General features: G+C 37.9%; 1 long non-coding RNA gene across 1 annotated transcript in view; it reads left to right on the forward strand.

Annotated features, from left to right (window-relative positions):
* Positions 1-17,464, forward strand: part of LOC113929567 — a 120,135-nt gene extending 102,671 nt beyond the window's left edge. Inside the window, exons 4-6 of the long non-coding RNA XR_003522242.1 lie at positions 4,455-4,603; positions 16,846-16,925; positions 17,333-17,464. This is a non-coding gene — a long non-coding RNA (uncharacterized LOC113929567). The remainder of the gene's footprint in view (positions 1-4,454; positions 4,604-16,845; positions 16,926-17,332) is intronic.
* The last annotated feature ends 5,155 nt before the right edge of the window (positions 17,465-22,619 follow it).

Below are 22,619 nucleotides of genomic sequence, written 5' to 3' on the forward strand. Positions count from 1 at the left end.
TTGTTCTTCCAGTCCATGAGCATGGATTGTTTTTTCATTTCATTGTGTCCTCTTCAATTTCTTTGATAAGTGTTCTATAGTTTTCAGAGTACAAATCTTTTACTTCTCAGTTAGGTTTATTCCTAGGTATCTTCTTGTTTTTGGTGCAATTGCAAATGGGATCAATTCCTTGATATCTTTTTCTGCTGCTTCATTATTTCTGTATAGAAGTGCAAAAGATTTCTTCATATTGACTTTATATCCTGCAACTTTGCTAAATTCATGTATTAGTTCTAGCAACTTTTTGGTGGAGTCTTTCATGTTTTCTACATAGAGTATCTGCAAATAGTGAAAGTTTGAACTTCTTCCTTGTCAATTTGGATGCCTTTTGTTTCTTTTTGTTGTCTGATTGCTGAGGTTAAGACTTCTAGTACTATGTTAAATAGTAATGATGAAAGTGGACATCCTTGTCTTGTTCCTGACTGTGGTGGAAAGGCTCTCAGTTTTTTCCCCATTAAGGATGATATTAACTGTGGTCTTTTGTATATGGCCTCCATGATGCTGAGGTGTGTTCCATCTATCCCTGCTTTGTTGAGGGTTTTTATCAAGAAAGAATGCTGTATTTTGTCAAATGCTTTTTCTGCATCTATTGATAGGATCATATGGGTATTATCCTTTCTTTTATTAATGTGGTGTATCACATTGTTTGATTTGTGAATATTGAAACACCCCTGCAGCCCAGGAGTAAATACCACTTGATTGTGGCGAATAATTCTTTTAATGTACTGTTGAATTTGATTTGCTAGTATTTTATTGAGAACTTTTGCATCCATGTTCATCAGGAACACTGGCCTGTAATTCTCCTTTTTAGTGGGGTCTTTGGTTTTAGAATCAAGACAATACTGGTTTCATAGAATGAGTTTGGAAGTTTTCCTTCTATTTCTATTTTTTGGAACAGTTTGAGAAGAATAGGCATTAACTCTTCTTTAAATGTCTGGTGGAATTCCCCTGGGAAGCCATCAGACAAACTTTTGTTTGTTGGGAGATTTTTGATGACTGATTCAATTTCTTTGCTGGTTATGGGTCTGTTCAAATTTTCTGTTTCTTCCTGTTTCAGTATTGGTAGTTTGTAAATTTCTAGGAATTTGTCCAGATTGCCAGTTTGTTGGCATATAATATTTCATAGTATTCTCTTACAATTATTTGTATTTCTGTCTTGTCGATCGTGGTCTCTCCTCTTTCATTCGTGATTTCTCTTTTCTTTTTGATAAGTCTGGCTAGGGGTTTATCAATTTTATTAATTGTTTCAAAGAACCAGCTCTTAGTTTCTTTGATCTTTTCTGTTTTTGTTGTTGTTGTTTGTTTGTTTCTGTATCATTTATTTTTGCTCTAATCTTCATTATTTCCCTTCCTCTGCTGGCTTTAGACTTTATTTGCTGTTCCTTTTCTAGCTTCTTTAGGTAAGGTTAGTTTGTGTATTTGAGACTTTTCTTGATTCTTGAAGTAGCCCTGTATTGCAATAAACTTCTCTCTTAGGACTACTTTTGTTGCATCCCAAAGGTTTTGGACTGTCATCTCATTTTCATTGGGTTCCATGTTTTGTTTTGTTTTTTTAAATTTCTTCTTTAATTTCCTAGTTTACCCAGTCCTTCTTTAGTAGGTGTTCTTTAACCTCCATGTACTTTGGGTGATAATGATGTGTTAATATAGGTTCATCAATTACAACAGACTTACCACTCTGGTGGGGCATATTAATAATGGGGGAGGTTTTGTATAAGTAGAAGCAGGGCATACATGAGAAATCAATTTTATTGTGAACCTAATTCTGGTCTAAAGAATATAGTCTATTAAATTTTTTCTTTTGGTTGACTTCAAGTTTCATAGAGTTGTCTGAAAATATGCATGGTATGATCTTGATCATTTTGTATTTGTTGAGGGCTGATTTGTGACCCAGTATATGATCTTTTCTGGAGAATGTTCCATGTGCACTTGAAAAGAATGTGTATTTTGCTGCTTTAGGATGAAATGTTCTGAATATATCTGTTAAGTCCATTTGGTCCTGTGTGTCATTCAGAGCCATTGTTCCCTTGTTGATTTTCTGTTTAGATGATCTGTCCATTGCTGTAAGTGGGGGTATTAAAGTCCCCTACTATTGTTGTATTATTATCAATGAGTTTCTTTATGTTCATTATTAATTGATTTATATATTTGGGTGCTCCCAAGTTGGGGGCATAAATATTTACAATTGTTAAATCTTCTTGATGTATAAATCCCCTAATTATGGTATAATCCCCTTCTTCATTTCTTGTTACAGTCTGTTTTAAAACCTATTTTTTTCTGGTATAAGTATGGCTACTCTGGCTTTCTTTTGACATCCATTAGCATGATAGAGGGTTCTCCATCCCCTTACTTTTTAATGAGGGTGTCTTTAGGTCTAAAATGAGTCTCTTATAGGCAGCATATAGATGGATCTTTTGTTTTTTTTTCCCCTCCATTCTGATAACCTATGTCTTTTGATTGGAGTATTTAGTCCATTTACATTCAGAGTAACTATCGAAAGATATGAAGTTAGTGTTATTGTGTTACCTGGAGAGCTGGTGTTTCTGGTGATGTTCTCTGGTCCTTCCTAGTCTTTGTTACTTCTGGTCTTTTTTCCCCACTCAGAGAGACCCCCTTAATATTTCTTGCAGGGCTGGCTTAGTGGTCACAAACTCCTTTAGTTTTTGTTTGTCTGGAAAAGTCTTTAACTCTCCTTGTATTTGGAATGACAGCCTTGCTGGAGAAAGAATTCTTGGGTGCATATTTTTCCCATTTAGCATGTTGAATATTTCCTGCCACTCTCTTCTGGCTTGCTGTATTTCTGTGGGCGGATCTGCTATGAACCTGATCTGTCTTCCCTTGGAGGTTAAGGACTTTTTTTCCCTTGCTTCTTTCAGAATTCTCTCCTCATTTTTGTATTTTGTGAATTGGACTATGATATGCCATGGTGATGGTTGGCTTTTGTTGAACTGAATGGGAGTTCTCTGTGCTTCTTGGATTTTAATGTCTGTGTCATTCTCCAGATTAGGGAAGTTTTCAGCTATAATTTGTTCAAATATACCTTCTGCTCCCTTTTGTCTCTCTTCTTCTGGGACCCATATGATACAAATATTATTCCATTTTAATAAGTTGCTGAGTCCCCTAAGTCTACCTTTGTGGTCCATTACTTCTTTCCCTTTCTTTTCAGTTTCATTATTTTCCATAATTTTATCTTCTATATCACCTACTCTCTCTTCTGTCTTGCTTATCCTCATTTTTAGAGCCTCATTTGAGACTGCATCTTGGTAATAGTATTTTTAATTTTGGCCTGGCTAGATTTTAGTTATTTTACCTCTGCGGTAAGAGGTTCTCTAGTGTCCTCTATGCTTTTTTCAAAACCAGCTAGTATCCTTATTTTTTTTTAAGATTTTATTTATTTGAGAGGGGGAGAGAAAGCATGAGCACAGAGGAAGAGGGAGCAGCAGACTCCCTGCTTAGCAGAGAGCCCAACGTGGGGCTCAATCCCAGTACCCTGAGATCACGACCTGAGCCAAAGGCAGACACTTAACTGACTGAGCCACCCAGGCACCCCTCAGCTAGTATCCTTATAATTGCTTTAAATTCTAATTCAGACATCTTACTTATCTCTGTATTGATTAAATCTCTGGCTGTCATTTATTCCTGTTCTTTCTTTTGGGGTGAATTCCTCCATCTTGTCATATTTGGAGAGGAAAAAAAATAAAATAAAAATTTAAAAATTGAAGAAAATTTCTAAAAAATAAAATAAAATACAAGAAGCTAGATCCTAGTTGTGTTTTGGTCTGCTTGTTATGAGAAGCTTGATAGAAAAAAGGTAGAAAGAAAGAGAAGAAAAAGAAAAGAAGTAAAGAAAAAATTAAAAATTAAAAAATATAAAATATATATAATAAAATAAAATAAATAAAAAATAAAAAAATATTCTTTCTGTATCCAAAAAAACCCCCAAACAAAACAAAAACAAAACAAATGAACAAAAAAACCCCCAAAGGATGCTAGATCCTGTTTCCCCTAGAGCTGAAGCTTTGCAGCACTCTATGATTAGTGAACTTGGTGTGGGCAAGGGGTTTGCCCTGGTCTTCTGGGCGAGGGACATGGGGCCCTGATTCTCAAGTGGATTTGCCCTAGTGGAGATGTGCTCCCCAGGGTGCGGGGTTTGGTGTAGTGCCTCCGTTCTCCACTTGGTGGCGCTGTTTAGTTTACTGAGGTGGACCAAGCTGGTGGGACAGGGGAGAAAATGGCTGCGCCCTGTTCTCTTGTGTCCCAAGGGAGAAATGCCTAGCACCGCTCTTCAGTAAGCCCTCCAGACACACAAACAGTGACCTGGCCTGTGTCCCTGGTTTCCGTCAGAATCACACCTTCACCCAGTGTCCGATATGTCTACCTTCCAAACGGCAGAACACTCCTGTGTTTTATTTCAGGTGAGGCTGTTTCAAAAAAGCCATTACTTCAGAGACCCCTGTGTTGCGGACCCACACTGATCCTCTGCGGAGGGTTTCCCTGCACTGTTGTCGGTGACAGCTTGTTGCAGAAGACAGCCACGTGATGATGCAGCGGTTCAGAGTTTATGGTAAATCATAGCACAGCCTGCGCCAGGGTTTGCAGTGCTCTGCCAGTGTCCTTTCCGATACTGGTAAGCAAGATGGTTTGATGGCGCCCACACGGTCCTTTGCCCGCAGAGAGGCTGCATCACCTCTACCAAATGCACTCCACATAGGAGAACTGCTGCTCCCCAGGGGACCTTGGGGATCCTCAGGCTGCCCGCTGCTGGGGCTCAGCTCTGCTCTCCCGCCTGAGCACCGCTCAGCTCCCAGGTGGGAATGTGGCCATGTTGCAGACCTCTGAAACTTCGGAATCTGCACTCTGCCGTTTATAGAAAACTGGTGGTATTGTAATAACCCTCTCCTTTTTCCCCGTCAAAGATTTTGGGGAATAGCTTTTTTGTTTAGGCTCCTGCGTGTGTTTTCACTCTTTTTTTTTTTTTTCCTGCTCTTTTTCTCTCTCTTTCCCTTCTCTCTCGCTACTCCCTCCACAATCAGGGCTCCCTCCCTGAGGCAGCACCCATGGCTCTTTTCTCCCAGGAACTCTCTGCACTTCCTACCTTCCACGGGTTTTTGTTTTGTTTTTGTTTTTTTTGTTTGTTTGTTTGTAGATGTGTAGCTTTGTTCTCTAAGACTTATGATTGACTTCTTGGATGTTTAGAATGATTTGATATTTATCTAGTTGTGTTCAAGGGAGGAGGCAAGCCTAGGGTCACCCTACTCCTCCACCATGCCCTCCCCATATTTTAATTAGCTTATTAGGTTTTGTTGTTGTTGAGTTGTAGGAGTTATTTATATATTCTGGTTATCAACCTCTTATCAGATGTATGATATGCAAATATTTTCTCCCAATCCATAGTTTGCCTTTTCACTCTGTTGGTTTTATCCTTTGATCTACAAGGTTTTTACTTTGATGTCCCATTTGTATGCCTTAGCTTTTGTTTGCTGTGCTTTTGGTGTCATATTCAAGCAGTCATTGCCAAGTCCAATGTCATGAAGCTTTTTCCTTATCTTTTCTTTTAATTGCTCATGTAATTTTAACTTAAGGAGCTAAATTGTTACCCTCAGGAACTTTTTTTTTTTTTTTGGCGGGGTATGTAATTTTAACCACAAGTTGTGATGTTATGGATGAAATAAAAGAAAACATTTATTTGAGATAGTAGTTTGAAGAAAGAAAGGCACAATTCTAAAATTTGTCCATTCTTGAGAAACTTTATAACATGAGTGAACTATTGCAAGTCTTCTTTATAACAAAGGCACAATATTGCTTTTTAAACTTAAAATGAAAATATCTTTTAAAACTAGGAATATACCTTGATATATTGTTTCAAGCAAGGAAGACAGACTTCATTTTTTTATTAAACTTTAAGACATCTCCTATTTATAAAATGCCTGGCTTTGAGACTTTTTGCATTTCATTCTGGCCAACTTAAAATTGCTAAAATTTCATATTTGGAATATGGTACAATTGAAAAGATAATCAGTGATCTCAGAACTAGCAATTTCTTAGGGAAAAGATTGGCTATTTGGCAATGAAGAGATGACATTTCAAAGTTTAACATTTGTCTATAAATCTGGAAGAAAGCATCAAACCACCAATTGAAGAGCTTCAGATTTAACAAATGTGGCTTTATACTTATTCCTTCTTCAAGCAAAATGTAGGTTCCAAGGCACAAAGAATTGGCTTATGACAAGCTATTTTCAGAATAAAATGAAATTAAAGTAATTTAATTCTGAAGATATGATGGGATGAGAATGCAGTGATTTTCTAAAATGGGCTCTCTTGAATTCTGTGAAATATGTCTAAAATAAATGGCTAAGCATACCTCACCACCCCCCCCAAAACCCCCACAGAAATCAAAGAAGCACTCTTGTTTTTTGTTCAAAATGTAATCTCTTCATAAAATAACCAGTGTTGCAAAAAGAAAGTATAGGAGGACGATTTAAAGTTCATTGACAAGGAACAATAGGCTGAATAACATTTAATAATATTTTAATAACACAGAAGTAAATAACTTCAGCAAATTTAGTATGTATTTAAGTCTCCTCTCTCTTTTCACTAGGGAGGAAGGAAATTGAGATTTTTCACAATTCACTGGTAGCAGGAGGAGGGCTGAGTAGCTATTGTTCACCTGATCCAACAAGAGTGAAGGACCAAGTAATGGGCTGACCAAGACAAAGGAGATGATGAAAGTTACTTGTGACTTTCTGAGTGGCATGATGAAAATAATTATATTTTGTGCATTGATCCCACAACAATTTGAATACCTACTATGTGCCAGATTCTATTTTAGGGCCTAGGGATTCACCAGTGAAAAAAACCAGCCAACCAACCAACCAACCAACCAACCAACCAACCAGTGCCCATTCTCATTGAATATAGAGAGAGAAGGTGAGAGAGGGGAGAAGGTTTAATCAATTGATTGAGATAAGCACTATGGTAATAATAATAATAATAGTAAAAAGCAGTGCCAGGGGGCCTGTTACCTTAGATAGGGTGGTCCCAGAAGACCTCCCTAAAGGAACAAAGTTTGGGTGGAGACCTGAGTAAAGGAGACAGCAAGCCCTGTGATATCTGAGGGAAGGGAATTCTAGACAAAGCAAACAGCAAACGCAAGGGTCCTGAGACTGGCATGTGCTTTAAGGAACAGCAAGAAGGTCATTATGGTTGGAGTACAGGGATCAAGGGAGAGCACAGAAGGATTGAAGGCAGAGAGTGAGGCACAGGTAGGACCACAAAGTCTTAATAGGCTTTCGATTTTATTCTAAGGTTGTTGGGAAGGCCCTGGATGTTTTGAGCAGAGGCTGACGTGAACAAATTTGCTTTTTAAAAGTCCTGTGGAGAATAGGTTGTATAGGGATAAGAGTGTCTGTTTCTCAAGATTCATCTATGCTTCTATATGGATAAAATAAACATTTAAAATTTTTATACAGAGAAGAAACTGACAGTTGACAGAGGGAGAAAAGTAGGAGGATGGGCAAAAGGAGTGAAGGGGAGTGGGAGGTACAGGCTTCTACTTGTAGAATGAATAAGTCACAGGATTAAAATTTGGTGCAGGACAGGGAATGTAGTCAATACTGTAATGGCTGTATGGAGACAGATGGCAGCTACGCTTGTGGTGAGCATAGCATAACCTACAGAGAAGTTGAGTCACTATGTTGTACACCTGAAACTAACATTGTCTGTAACATTGTATGTCAGCTATACTCAAATTTTAAACAAGTAAAAAAATTAAAATTTTAATATACAGTAATACATTAACATTTTGGAAGGGGTATAGAATTCCATGAGTTTTTTCTTTTAAAGATTTTATTTATTTGACAGAGTGAGAGAGCAAGAGAGAGAGCATGAGCAGGGGGAGGAGTAGAGGGGAGGGAGAAGCAGACTCCTGCTGAGCAGGGAGCTCGATGCGGGACTTAATCCCAGAACCCTGGGACCATGACCTGAGCCAAAAGCAGATGCTTAACCAACTGAGCCACCTCGGTGCCCCGAATTCTATGAGTTTTAACATATGAGTTGATTCATGAAGTCATCACTACAGTCACGATGGACAACCAGGATAAACTCTCTCCTGTTATACCTTTATCATTACATCTTCCTCCCACCTCTAACCATCCAGCAGATGGATCTCTTCTGCATTTCTATAGTTTTATCTTTTGAACAGTACTGTATAAATGAAATCATATAAGGTGTAACCTTTTGAAGTGGGCTTCTCTCTTTGAGCTCATCCAGGCTATTGCATGTTTCAGCATTTCCTTTTTCTTTACTGACTAGTTTTCCACTGAATGTATATGCTGTAATTTGTTTATCCATTGACTGGTTATGAGACATTTGGGTTGTTTCCAGTTTTTGGTGATTATGAGTAAAGCTTCTACATGCATTCTTGCACAGGTTTTTGTGTGCACATGAGTTTACATTTCTTCAGGGTAAATACCCAGTGATGGTGTTGCTGAATCATATGGTATGTGTAAGTTCTACTTTTTAGAAACTGACAAACTGTCTTTCAGAGTGTTTGTACAATTGTGCATCCCTACTAGCAATGATTGAGAGTTCTAGATGTTCCATATCTTTGTCAGCACTTTGTATTGCCAGTATATTTCATTTTAGCCTTTCTAAAGAATGTATAGTGGCATATTATGATAGTTTTAATTTGCATTTCCTAATGGCTAATAATGTTGAACAACTTTTCCTATACTTAGTTAACATCCTTATATCCTTTTGTTGAATTGTCTTTTGCCCTCCTGTTGTCTTTGCTCATTTATTAATTGGGTTGTTATCATACAAGTTTTGAGAATTCCTTATATATTCTGGATAAAAGCCCTTTGTTAGATATGTGACTTGTAAATATTTTCTTCAGTCTTTGGCTTGACTTTTAGTTCTCTTAACACTAAGTAACATTTACAGAAAAAAAGTTGTTAATTTTGATTAAATTAATCATTCTTTTCTTTTATAGATTATGCTTTTAGAATCATGTCTGAGAACTCTGCCTAACCCTTAGGTCACTACTGGTTTTTCTAAAAATTTTATAATATTGTGTTTTAAATTTAGATCTATAATCCTTTAGTTATCATGTCATATTTTTTACATATATTTTCTTTTATTCTTTTTTTTAAGTTTTTATCGTTAATCACCATACATTACATCATTAGTTTTTGATGTAGTGTGTTCCATGATTCATTGTTTGTGTATAACACCCAGTGCTCCATGCAGAGCGTGCGCTCTTTAATACCCATCACCAGGCTAACCCATCCCCCCACCCCCCTCCCCTCTAGAACCCTCAGTTTGTTTCTCAGAGTCCACAGTCTCTCATAGTTTGTCCCCCCTCCAATTCCCCCCCTTCATTTTTCCCTTCCTTCTCCTAATGTCCTCCATGCTATTTCTTATGTTCCACAAATAAGTGAAACCATATGATAATTGACTTTCTGTGCTTGACTTATTTCACTTAGCATCATCTCCTCCAGTCCCATCCATGTTGATGTAAAAGTTGGGTATTCATCCTTTCTGATGGCTGAGTAATATTCCATTGTGTGTATGGACCACATCTTCTTTATCCATTCGTCTGTTGAAGGGCATCTCGGCTCTTTCCACAGTTTGGCTATTGCAGACATTGCTGCTATGAACACTGGGGTACATACGGCCCTTCTTTTCACTACATCTGTGTCTTTGGGGTAAATACCCAGGAGTGCAATTGCTGGGTCATAGGGTAGTTCTATTTTTAATTTTCTGAGGCACCTCCACACTGTTTTCCAAAGTGGCTGTACCAACTTGCATTCCCACCAACAGTGTAAGAGGGTTCCCCTTTCTCCACAACCTCTCCAACATTTGTTGTTTCTTGCCTTGTCACTTTTTGTCCTTCTAACTGGTGTAAGGTGGTATCTCAATGTGGTTTTGATTTGAATTTCCCTGATGGCTAATGATGATGAACATTTTTTCATGTGTCTGTTAGCCATTTGTATGTTTTCTTTGGAGAAGTGTCTTTCATATCTTCTGCCCATTTTTTGACTTGATTATTTGTTTTTGGGGTGTTGAGTTTGAGAAGTTCTTTATAGATCTTGGATACCAGCCCTTTATCTTTAGTGTCATTTGCAAATATCTTCTCCCATTCTGTGGGTTGCCTCTTTGTTTTGTTGACTGTTTCCTTTGCTGTACAGAAGCTTTTTATCTTGATGAAGTCCCAAAAGTTCATTTTTGCTTTTGTTTCACTAGCCTTTGGAGATGTATCTTGAAAGAATTTGTTGTGGCCGATGTTAAGAGGTTACTGCCTATGTTCTCCTCTTGGGTTTGGATGGATTCCTGTCTCACATTGAGGTCTTTCATCCATTTTGAGTTTATCTTTGTGTATGGTGTTAGAGAATGGTCGAGTTTCATTCTTCTGTATATAGCTGTCCAATTTTCCCAGCGCCATTTATTGAAGAGACTGTCTTTTTTCCATTGGATATTTTTTCCTGCTTTGTCGAAGATTATTTGACCATAGAGCTGAGGGTCCATATCTGGGCTCTCTATTCTGTTCCATTGTTCTATATGTCTGTTTTTGTGCCAGTACCATGCCATCTTGGTCACCGCTTTGTAATATAGCTTGAAATCGGGCAATGTGATGGCCCCAGCTTTGTTTTCCTTTTTCAACATTTCCTTGGTGATTTGGGGTCTTTTCTGATTCCATAGAAATTTTAGGATTGTTTGTCCCAGCACTTTGAAAAATGTCATTGGAATTTTGATCGGGATGGCATTGAAGGTATAGATTGCTCTGGGCAGCATAGACATTTTAACAATGTTTATTCTTCCAATCCATGGACATGGAATGTTTTTCCATCTTTTTGTGTCTTCTTCAATTTCTTTCATGAGTGTTCTGTAGTTCCTAGAGTATAGATCCCTTACCTCTTTGGTTAGGTTCATTCTGAGGTATCTGAAATGCACATTTAAAGTAAACAGAGATTTGATTTCCAACTTATTGCCCCCTCTTCCTGCACCAGCATTTACTATTGGTTATAGCTCTCATCTATATCTGAGCATGCCCTACCTTTCTAGCTCATGGGCTCTCCTAACTCTTGAATTCTTCCTCCAGATGTTTCAACAAAAAGCACAATTTGAGGCATTGATGCCAAGTATCAAAACAATACCCGCCCCAGCTGTCACCAAAAAGCCTCTGTCCAGCTGCCACTAACTATGTTTTTAAATGCTAGGCAGGGCATGCGAGAGCAAAGTCTGTGGCAGTTTGCTGGGACTCATAGTGATAAGTTAAAGTTACAGTTAAATTAAAAAATATCATCCTTGATATTCATCAAGGATGAAAAGTGAGACAGAGTTTTAAATACAAATCAGAAATTCACTTAGAAAAACAAGCGGTGCTTCTGAGGCAGCTTTTGAAATTAAAACACAGAATAAGATGGTGGGAGCAAAAAAACTATTTGGAAAAAATTACTTCAGAATTTTTGGATTTATCAACACATAATCCACCAACTCCTGGAATCTAGAAAGTGTAAGAGACCCATACAGAAGGTAGAGATGGGTACATCAAGTCAGAATGATGTTGACATGAATTGGATTCTTCAGGAAACTTTGAATCAGATCAATAAAGCTTCACCAAGAAGGTTGCCCAGGAAACGCGCACAGAAGAGATCAGTGGGATCTGATGAGTAAATGTCCCTTTGTGCAACAATTCAGTCTTTACTTAACCTGCCCTAATGTTTTTCGGCCTGATGGGAGTTAGTGCAGAGAAGCCATATCACCATAGAAGGCAACTACTGCTTATGTGTGGACTGAGCCATCAGAGTCTGTGGTGATAATATTACTGAAAATGCACTGCATTCATTTTTCTAAAGTAACAAATTTGGGTTTTTTTAAGCCATTAAAATCTATGTGTGTGTGTGTGTGAAAAAAATTGTTTTCTTTTTGTTTTTTTTAGCATGTTCTGTTACTAAATCAAAGCTCAAGGGATCATAGTTCAGGCTGGTTTGCAAAGTATGATCTGAAATTGGAGGAGATGTGATCACCATCACCACTTTTTCTTTGTTTCTTCCTCCCTCCCACTTACATTCCTATAAACTCCCTTTGCCAAAAATAACTGTTTGTGCTGATTGAATCTGCTTCCTGAAAACGAGGAATGATATGTCTTGTGATTCAAGACTAGATACACACCTCTGTGGCCAGGGGTGTTTCTAGAAACTTACATGTGCTTTTAGAAGCCCTGGCATCATCAGCAATTAGTAATGGTAGTAATAGCATATGTGCACACAGTGCTTATGCTGTGTAAGGCACAGTATTTAGTATTTTACGTATATTAACTGATTTTATACTTGGCAAACTCTATTACTGATGAGGAAACCAGTTGATAATGAAGTTAGGTTACTTGCCAGTAGTTGTTGAGTAGCAGATCTAGGGTTTGAACTAGATGATCTAGCTCTCCGAGTTCAGCCTCTCGCCCTCTGTTCCACGCTAAGGGGTGGATGGTGTTGTAGTCTAGCCTTCACTGAGAATTTGGCAGGGTGGCAATGTCCACCACCCCAAATTAAGCTCTCGTGGCTCCATCCCACACTGCCGGGAGCCCCGCCTTGCCCACGCCCATCTTTGCAGGGCTTGAATTCTAGCAGTGCTTTCCACACTCCCTAAGTATTGGCAGATTAGAATGTATTTGAATCGTCTTTTGTTACTGTTGCTCTTTAACTGTATCATGGGCCTGTTTTCTCCTCCTGCTTAGAGTATAACATTTGGAAGCTAGAGACTGTGTCTTACACCTTTATATTGTTACCAATCTTTAGCACCTTTCTCTAGTCCTATTGCCTAGAAACTATGTTATATTTGTAAATAAATGAAAGGAGTAATTGAAAACAAGAATTGAAAAATTGCATGAATATCTAGGAGAGAAAAGTTTAGCCCAAACTGGGATAAGGATGGAAAAAAACAAAAATTTAAAAATTTTATTTTAAAAAAGTAAAAGAAAGAAAGAAACTATCAACTTCCACATGGACGCATTTCAGATCAGAAAAATAGTAGGATGAGTTAATCTGACAGTCAGAATTCTTTCTACTTGAGAGAGGGACAAAGCTAGATTTGGATTTTCCTCTGTGATTTTATTTTCCCTCATGTATATGTTGTACCCACGTATCTACTCATCCCTGCAATACAGCCATTTTTCCTGGACTCAGGAAGACCAGCCCGACAGTAATATTGCTGTGATAAAGAGTCACTGTGAAGATGAATAAAAGGATCTATAAGGGAATGGGCCGATTCTAAGGTCAGAGCCACAAGGAAAATCCAAAACTCTTGGAAACAGCAACGAAATTAGGAACTTTGCTAAATCATCCCATTAACCCCTTTGTTCACAGAAAATTCCTCCAGAGATCTTGAAGTTTCTGGCAGAGTGGGTATCCTGACCTCATTAGCAGACAGCAGAGCTCATTACCTTAAATTGATTTTTTTTAAAAGATTTATTTATTCATCTGAGGCAGAGGACGAAGGGCAGAGGGAGAGGGAGAGGGAGAGGGAGAGGGAGAGGGAGAGAGAGAGTTGTTAAGCGGACTCTGCACTGAATGCAGAGCCCTACACAGGCCTCAGTCTCAGGACCCTGAATTCACAACCTGAGCAGAAACCAAAAGTCAGCCCCTTAACTGACTGAGCTACCCAGGAGCCTCTCTATTGATATTTTTATCATTACATCAGAATAGGGTAAGTGGAAGTGTGTTTTAATTAGACAGATGAAAACTTTGAAAACACCTAAAAGGTCCAAGTCAAGCTTAGAGAAATGATAAAAACATCTGGTCAAACGTCACATTATGAGATTTTGCAGAGGCTATGTATGGTTTTTAACTGGATGTACATATTTGTGCCGTTAATTTTAATAGTACACTTTAAATAAATCCAACTGAATGAAGTATCTGTTTTTGTATTTTAATCTAATGTTCTTTTGTAAATCATGTTTATAAGCAGTATTACAGAGTCTGCTTTTTCTCTAATAATGTTGTGTGTTTCTCCCTCTCCAGACTTCCCATTAGATTTTACTATATTACTCTCTAAACTATTACTGAAATAGCAATTTTAAGCAAGTCCCGCTCCCACCACAATCTTCTGGAAGACTGTTTTTCCAAGATAACTGCAATTAATTCACTCATTTCCTTCATAGTCTAATTAGCAGCTGTTATCATATTAATCTGAAATTACTTGGAAAGAGTTCATAGAATAGTTTTAACAAACATGAACTTTCAGCCAAGTAAAATTTTGCTTTGAGTATTTTTAACCCACTTACCATGTTAAGATTCTAATTGCACCTCCTACATAGTTGCTTATAATTGCTCAAAAATCTAACTCAGAGTTTTGTTGTTGTTTATGGAATAGTTTGTGAAAAAAAAATTTAAAACAGTTCGCTTCAGCCCTCACCAGTGAACGAGAGCATTCTCTCCCACATGGCAGATCTCTGTTGATGTGCATGTGGGTGCCTGAGGCTGTCATTGACCCTTGAGCTTTAAGGTCATTTGCATAGTTCTCCTTCCTGTGCCTCCATGCACACCTCATGATTTTCGGATTATGTTTGACTTCCTAAATGGATTATCAAAGAGAATGTATGCATTGATGAGTGACCCTGGATATTGTGGTCCAATTTCTCTCATTAGCCTCTTGGTGATTGAAGCAGGGTTTTATGAGTCTGGTTAACAAGAGAGAAGAGTATTAGTTCCTTAAAGAATGAAGAACTTTGGGTATATTGACAAAATAATAATTTTAGACTTTAAAATCCAGACTGCACCAAGGAAATGCCACTCTGGTGAGGTCTCCCTAAGGCACTAGATCATTGCATCAGGTGGCATCTTCCGTTAAAGCTCTAAATCCAAATGGGTCTGATTGCTCTGAAATGCTACATGTGACAGTGAAGGATCGGCTTCCTTGAACACCTGGGGAGTCTTCACTGACCCTCTTCCTAGCTTGCCAGATCATGGGGAGGAAAGGATTTTCTTGCTTGGCAACTCCCTTCCTGGGAAAAACAGAGTAGAACTCTATCTTGGTCCAGCTTCATGGAATAATTCCACTATCCTCTGCATGACTTAGCCTTTCCTGCTCCTTTTTCCAATCTTATTTTCAGAGATGAACCACACATACTGTTTGCATTTTAACTCTGCAAATGCCTACTAAGTATTACCAAGTACTACTTTAATAGTTATATCACAAAAGAGAGATATGAATTACCTCTGGTACTTTGTTATATACTGAATAACATATATAAAGTTACTATTTCAGCAAACACTGATCCCGCATTAGTCATTCATTGTGCCTAAATACAGATCCTTTCTTCATGGAGTTGCACAAAAAAAATTCCTTTCCTTCTATTTCTTTCTTTCTTTTTATTTTATTTTATTTTATTTATTTATTTGACAGAGATAGTGAGAGCAGGAACACAAGCAGGGGGTGTGGGAGAGGGAGAAGCAGGCTTCCTGCTGAGCGGGGAGCCCGATGCCAGGCTGGATCCCAGGACCCTGGGATCATGACCTGAGCCGAAGGCAGACGCTTAACGACTGAGCCACCCAGGCGCCCTGACCTTCTATTTCTTTTACTACCTCATAGACCCAGCAAGGTCATGGACTACTGACTATTGCGGTATCCATCATATTATTTTTTAAATGCCTTTAGTGCTACAAGGATATAGTCCTAAGAACTTTGGCCTGGGAACCAGGAGATACTGGTAGTGAATAAATGTGAATGTGAACAGATAAGTCATCTACCCGGACCTCAGTTTTTGAACATGAAAGAATGGGGATAGACGAGAATGTGTTCAAGAGCTCTTGCTGCACCAAAGGAGAATTGCTTTGGCATTCCCCTAGCCCCCACCTGCCCCCAAACTCTCCAATGGCTCTTCACTCTTTAAAGAAGAAACTTGAAGATCTTAGGTCTTTATAATCTTTATATTCTGGGCAATGCTAATTTAGAATACTTTTCTCCTCTTTGACCTAATGTTACTCATATTTCTACACACATGGTTTACATTGATGGCTTTTTCCTCTTTGCTGTTGCTGCTCTTCCCATCTCTTGCCTCTTCTCTGCTTAATTGTCTTACGCTTCCTTTGGTGTCTAAATCAGGCTGTGTACCCATGACACCATCGCTGATCCTCTTCCAATACCCAGCGATTTGCCTCCCTTGAGTTCCCATTTGGCCTGTATATCTGTTCCTGGAAGACCTCATATTCTGCACAATCGTGCCCTAAAAAGGAGAATGGGTTTGGGGCAGATCATTAGAAACCTATGCAACTTTGTGACCACAGCACTAACGAGAACAAAAATAATCTTACTATAACTTTCAGTATAGTTTCAAAAGACACGTTGCATTTCTGAAAAATGAGAAATGCTGCAGTAAATGTAGGATTTTACGTAAAAACCAAACCAAACAAAAGGTACTCTGATGGAGGGGGAGTAGGAGAAGATATGAGGCAAGGTCAAGGCTGCTGAGTTAGAGAGACAAGAACAAAATGTACAAGATCTGGAAGAATCTACAACAAGGTCTTCTAAGACAAAGTACTTGACTACTGAGTCAAGAGGAAGGACCTGGGGCATGTGCCCAGCACCTTGCTTTTACTCCTTTTACTCTGCTTTGTTAGTGTTGTGTGAATTCATCTACGAGTACTTGCTGGCACAGATCGTTAATGGGCTAAAAAAGAAAAAGACATGTATAAATCAGTGCAACTTTAATGCTATCCTGATATCATTCTTTCATTTATCAATCCCATATAAGCTAATTTGCATTATGGTAACAGACATTGTACTAACACACATTATTCTCTTCTTTTATTTCAGGTATTTTATGTGTCACCAGACATTTTAACTTATTTTAATAGTAATGAAAAAGGACTCAGACCTATGAAGAACTTCACCAGGTGCTAAGCTTTTTCATCTGTTTTCCATACAAACTATTTCTGAAAACAATTACTTTCAGGGTAGAAGTCTCTTTTACTCTCTCGTAAGTTCCTTGAAGAGGACCATGGCTGAGAACCGTTTGGTTTTCTTCATGTACCGTGTTTTGACCTAGAAATTGTGGAGTATCTTCTTGATTAATGACTGATTGCTGGAAACACAGACACTAGTATAATTAGAAGTAAATATTTAAACCTTATTTCTCCAACACATTTGTCTTTAAACCATCATTTGAAATATTTCTCTAACTAGTCATGGATAAAATGATGGAAGTAAGTGAGCAAGGTTTGTATTCAGTAAATTGTGGAAGGAGAAGCTATACCATTATCTGTATATCATGGCTTGTTGAATTTGTTATTGTTCTGATTAGCAACGAAATGCAGCTCCAGAGGAAGACAACCCACGGTATACCAGCACCTCTTCTCCCATTGTGGACCTATAGACAGAAGTATTCTAAGCATGTCCACAGTTCTACCCTAAGAAAATTAAAAGTGTTGATCACAAGAGAATGGAGTAGCAGCTATTGAGGACAGAATGTGTCTGTTCTGCATCTGCGTGCGGGATCAAGCACGTGGCCGGTGCTTAATAGACATATGGTGTCTGTGGGGGCAGCTCTTCGATGAATGCATGATGACACCACCATATGCTTTGTACATGGGGTAAAAGCCTTTGCCTAAAGGTTCTGTGTTGCCAGTGAACATGTTGTTAAAACTGCATTACTCTGCAAATAATCAGAATAAGAAAATATGTTTCCTCTCTCCATTTGCTAACAGAATGCCAGCAGAGTGCTCCCTAGGGTCTCTCACAAGCTATGTGGAAGTCAGTATATTCCAAAGTGAGAGAAAGGAGAAAACAGAGCACACTCTTTTTGAATCTGGGGATTTTTTGGTGTTCCTGAGAAGCCACTTTAGCAGAAGAGAATTTGATGTCAGGGCAGCTGAAATTATTAGCTTGTCTCTCTGGGAAAGGGTTATTGCTGTAGGAAATAGATGAAAGTTACTCTATGGGGCACATACTGCCAAGGAGCCACTGTTGGTGAGCAGGGATACTAATAAAAGATGACACCTTCTTTTTAAAGTGAGTCTCATGGTAAAGGGGGTGTATTTCCAGGAGTAGTTGGAGTCATCGAGAATGGAACTTAAGAGTTCCAAATAGTTACTTGGTTTTACTGTGGCAATTAGCTACCAGCGTCTTTTATCTGCTAGATGTGACTAAAAATTTGACACTAATTATGTCAAATGACAAATATACTGAAAGTTAGAGTCCAGGGTTGAGTGCTGGAGGTCCTAGTAGTTATTAATGTTATTCTGGTTCTTAGAAGAATTCATTTCAAACCTATTAATTCTATGGTCATTTCTTCTCTTTTAAACACATCAGGGAAGTGGTGACTTTTATTAGGCTATTTTTCCCTTGTGCTTTATAAATTTTGGGAAGTGTTATCTCTTTTGATTGGAAAGAATATGATGTGAGTCAGTGTAGCTTCTGTTCCAAGAGCTTGCTGCTGGTTGGCAGCAGTATAGAAAAACATGTACTTACTGTGCATCAGAATCACTTGGAGAGATGTAAAGAATATGGATGTCCACGCCTCACCCTAACAGATTCGGAAATAGTTGGTCTGTAATGGGTCTGGATGGCTATATTTTTTATAGCTCTTGAAATTCCAGGTTGCAGCTGGGATTGAGGACACATAGCTTTAAATCACTCATGTAAAGGTAAGATGTTACCAGGACAGTGCCTGCTACAAGCGGTTGTTCAGTTAATGGTAGGGCTGATGATGATGCAGATGATATGGTGGGAGAGGAGCAGAACGGAGAGGAGGAAGAGGAAGAAGAGCAAGTGCCATTCTGACTGACAGTGTCTTGAGGCACAACTCACTTTGGGCAAGAAATGACATTACCACTGTTTTCTGTCAGCTTATTCTTCTTCTAAATCAACTACCTTTGTTCCTTTTGGTTACAAATAGGTTCATCTATATTCTTGGATTTTAAGTCCCTTTTCATTCCATGGTGATCAGCAAATTGATAGGAGCTCTTTTTCAAGGGCGGGGGACCATGGGTAAAAGATACACTCAATTAATTTACACGTCACTGCAAATCACATTCTGATTTCAGAAATAAGTAATGTGTGGGAAAAGAGTTTGTCAAAATGAGAAAATAGGCTGTGACTTTCCCTTCCTATTCAAGTCTGAAGAACCATCACCCTGTAAAATTAGTTTAATTAATGAGGAGAGTGTCCAAGAAAGTTTTTCCTTTTACAAGTATGAAATCATCTTATTCAAGAAAAAATAAATTTCCTCTATCTTTGCATTTCAGTAAAGTCCAAATCACTTGTCTCTTACAAGTACTACTTTCAAACTTCAAATATGGTCTACTATTGGTATTGTTGCTACAAGTCATCAAAATAGTTTTGTCACTCACCTTCAATCATGTTTGGCTATTATGTTTATGAATACCAGCTACTAAAAACACTAAACCAGCAGACTAAAATTTTGAATTGGTTAGAAGTGTTCTTAAAGTACAACTGGTCTACTGAGAAAAAAATGTTACACAATCCCTACAGATTGAATTATGTAGTGACTCACTAGATCAACACAGTTTATCTGATATGAAAACACAAATTACATTTCAAATCTTGAAAGATCTAATTTAGTCATACATTTTGATACAGAATTTCTCTCTCTTTTTACCTTTCTCTTTTTCTCCTTCATGTTGAGAAAATAATTGTCAAGAGGATGTTAAATTTCTTAGAAATGAACATTATTACCTGTGAATGGTATCTTATCAAATGAATTTTTATTAACCATTTGATCTTTTTCCTTCCTTGGAGTATTCTCCTTTTACAATTGTTCTTGTAATTCACATGTAATATTAGAAAAAAGGGAGCCACTGGACTTCCTCTTTCTGAACTACATAGACCAGATAAAGCTATCGGTCTCTTCAGGAGTAGATAAACTAGCTAATGGTATTATTCTATCTCTGATTGTACAAGGAAGCTAGAGAGATTCCTAATATTGTTTTGGGAAACACTAATTTTCTAGACATACTCTTGTGTATTTGCTATTAAGCAATTTTACCCCTCCTGCAAATATAAAATCGGAATAGCCAATAAACAATGTCAGGGTACATGCACATTAAATTTTTGCTGTCCCCCATCACTCCCATGTTTTTATTTTTGAAAGGCATTGAAATATAAGAGATTTGAACTTTTGATGTAAGCTTTTCATTATGAGCATGACAGGTGGAGAAAACAAAACGGGCAAAGATCGTATCTGCAAATTTTCTGCAAGTTGCCTAATGTGAGAGCATCTCTCCCACCCCCCCGGTCAGCTTTACTGAGATATAATTCATATTTAATGTTATTTAACTTGAACAAGGTGTTGATTTGATACATTTAAATACTGTAAAATGGCAACTACCATTGTGTTAGCTAACATCTCTGTCCATAGTTACCATTTTTTTTTGTATGTGTGTGGTGAGAACTTTTAATATCTACCCTCTTAGCAACTTTCAAGTATATAATATAGTATTATTAACTGTAATTGCCATGGTGTACAGTAGATCTCCACAACTTACTCATAACTGGAAGCTGTTCTATCCTTTGAACAACATCTCTCTATTTCCCCCACCTCACTCCCAGTCCCTGGTAACCACTTCTTTGTTTCTGTTTCTATGAGTTTGGCTTTTTTAGATTCTACATATAAGTGATATCATATAGTATTTGTCTTTCTCTGTTTGACTTATTTCACTTAGTTCTCAGGGTCCATCCATGTTGTTGCAAATGGCAGAATTTCCTTCTTTCTCATAGCTCAATAATATTCCATTGCGCATATATACCACATCTTGTTTATCCATTCACCCATTGACAGACACAGCTTGCTTCCATATCTTGGCTATTGTGAATAGTGCTGCAATAAGCATGGGGAGTATAGATATCTATTCAAGGTCCTATTTTCATTTCCTTTGTATATGTACCCAGAAGTGGAATCACTGGATTATAGGATAGCTCTATGTTTTCTTTTAGGAGTTTTATGGTTTCAGATCTTACATTCAAATCTTTAATCCATTTTGAGTTGATTTTTGTGTACAGTGTACAATGATGGACTGCATCGCATGCATGTAAGATGCATGTGGCTGTCCAGTTTTCCTGGTACCATTTATTGGAGAGACTGTCCTTTCCCCACTGTATATTCTTAGCTCCTTTGTTGTAAATTAATTGATCATGTATATGTTGTTTATTTCTGGACTCTCTATTCTGTTACATTGATCTGTGTGTCTTTTTAAATGCCATTTCCATACTGTTGTAATTACTATAGCTTTGTAATATAGTTGGAAATCAGAAAACATAATTGCCTCCAACATTGTTCTTCTTTCTCAAGATTCCTGTATCTCTTCTGGTTCTTGTATGATTCCATTCAAATTTTAGGATTGTTTATTCTATTTCTGTGGAAAATGCCATTGGAATTTTGATAGGGTTTGGGGTGACTCAGTGGGTGGCTTTGGATAGTATGGATATTTTAATATGAATTCTTCCAATTCATGATCATGAAGTGTATTTCCATTTATTTGTGTCTTCTTCAGTTTCTTTCATCAGTGTCTTTGAATTTTCATTGTATAAGTCTTTCACCTCCTGGGTTAAGTTTATTGTTAAGTATTTTGTTCTTTTTGGTGCAGTTGCAAATGGAAATGTTTCCTTAATTTCTCTTCCTGATAGTTCATTATTAGTACCTAAAAATATTGCATATATAGCATAAAAATTTGCATATTGATTTTGTATCCTACAGCTTTATTGAATTCATTTATTAGTTCTAAGAGTTAGGTCACTTGGGCTCTGACAAAACCCCAGTAGGTTAGGGTCTGGTAAAATAGCTTCTCTTGAGGGCAGATTTTGTTCAGAATAACGGAATTCTCTGGTGTATAAAAAATTATTACTTTTCCTTTCCCCTCTCTGGAAGGTATATTTTGTCTGATTTTTACTGTGAGAACCTGGCAGGGCTCCTGGAGGTAGACCCCACAAAACTGTGGGGTCCCCCATATGAGTTGAGCCCCCTAGAGTTTTTAACTCTCAGACTTTTGTACACTGAGCTTCCTGCATTTTGTCAGTTACAGTTTGGGTTTTCCTACCTTGATACTCTGTTCTGGGGAACTTTCTTCTCCTGGTTTTCTGCTCTGGTAAATTGTGATTCTCTATATTCTGTGTATCTCTTCCATTTGCCGGTGGGGGTTGGGGGGAATGTAGTGATTTGCTCTTGTTACCTTATTTCTCTGACAGATCTAAGAAGAGTTGCTGAATTTCAGTTTGTTCAGCTTTTTACTTGTTAGGGCCGAGTGACAACTTTGAGCTCCTTATATGCTGGACTGGAAACCAGAGTCTTATGTTACCCTTTCCATGTTAGGTTTATTCCTGTCTTTAATAGTTTTTGTTGCTATTCTTTTCTACCATTACATATTTTAACTACTGATGTTTTATACATGAAAGCTATTGTTTTCTGTATATTTTTATAGCCACCTTACTAAATGGTCTTACTTTTATAATAGTTTTTCAGTAGATTCTCTTGGTTTTCCAGGTGTGCAGTCATGCCAGTTTTCTACACTGCACAACCAGACTGCAGTAGTGGTGATGGTCCCTGGGGTAGTGAAACATGATGGTCCTGCAGATTC

Source organism: Zalophus californianus, chromosome 5 (assembly GCF_009762305.2).
Source record: "Zalophus californianus isolate mZalCal1 chromosome 5, mZalCal1.pri.v2, whole genome shotgun sequence".
Lineage (NCBI taxonomy): Eukaryota > Metazoa > Chordata > Mammalia > Carnivora > Otariidae > Zalophus > Zalophus californianus.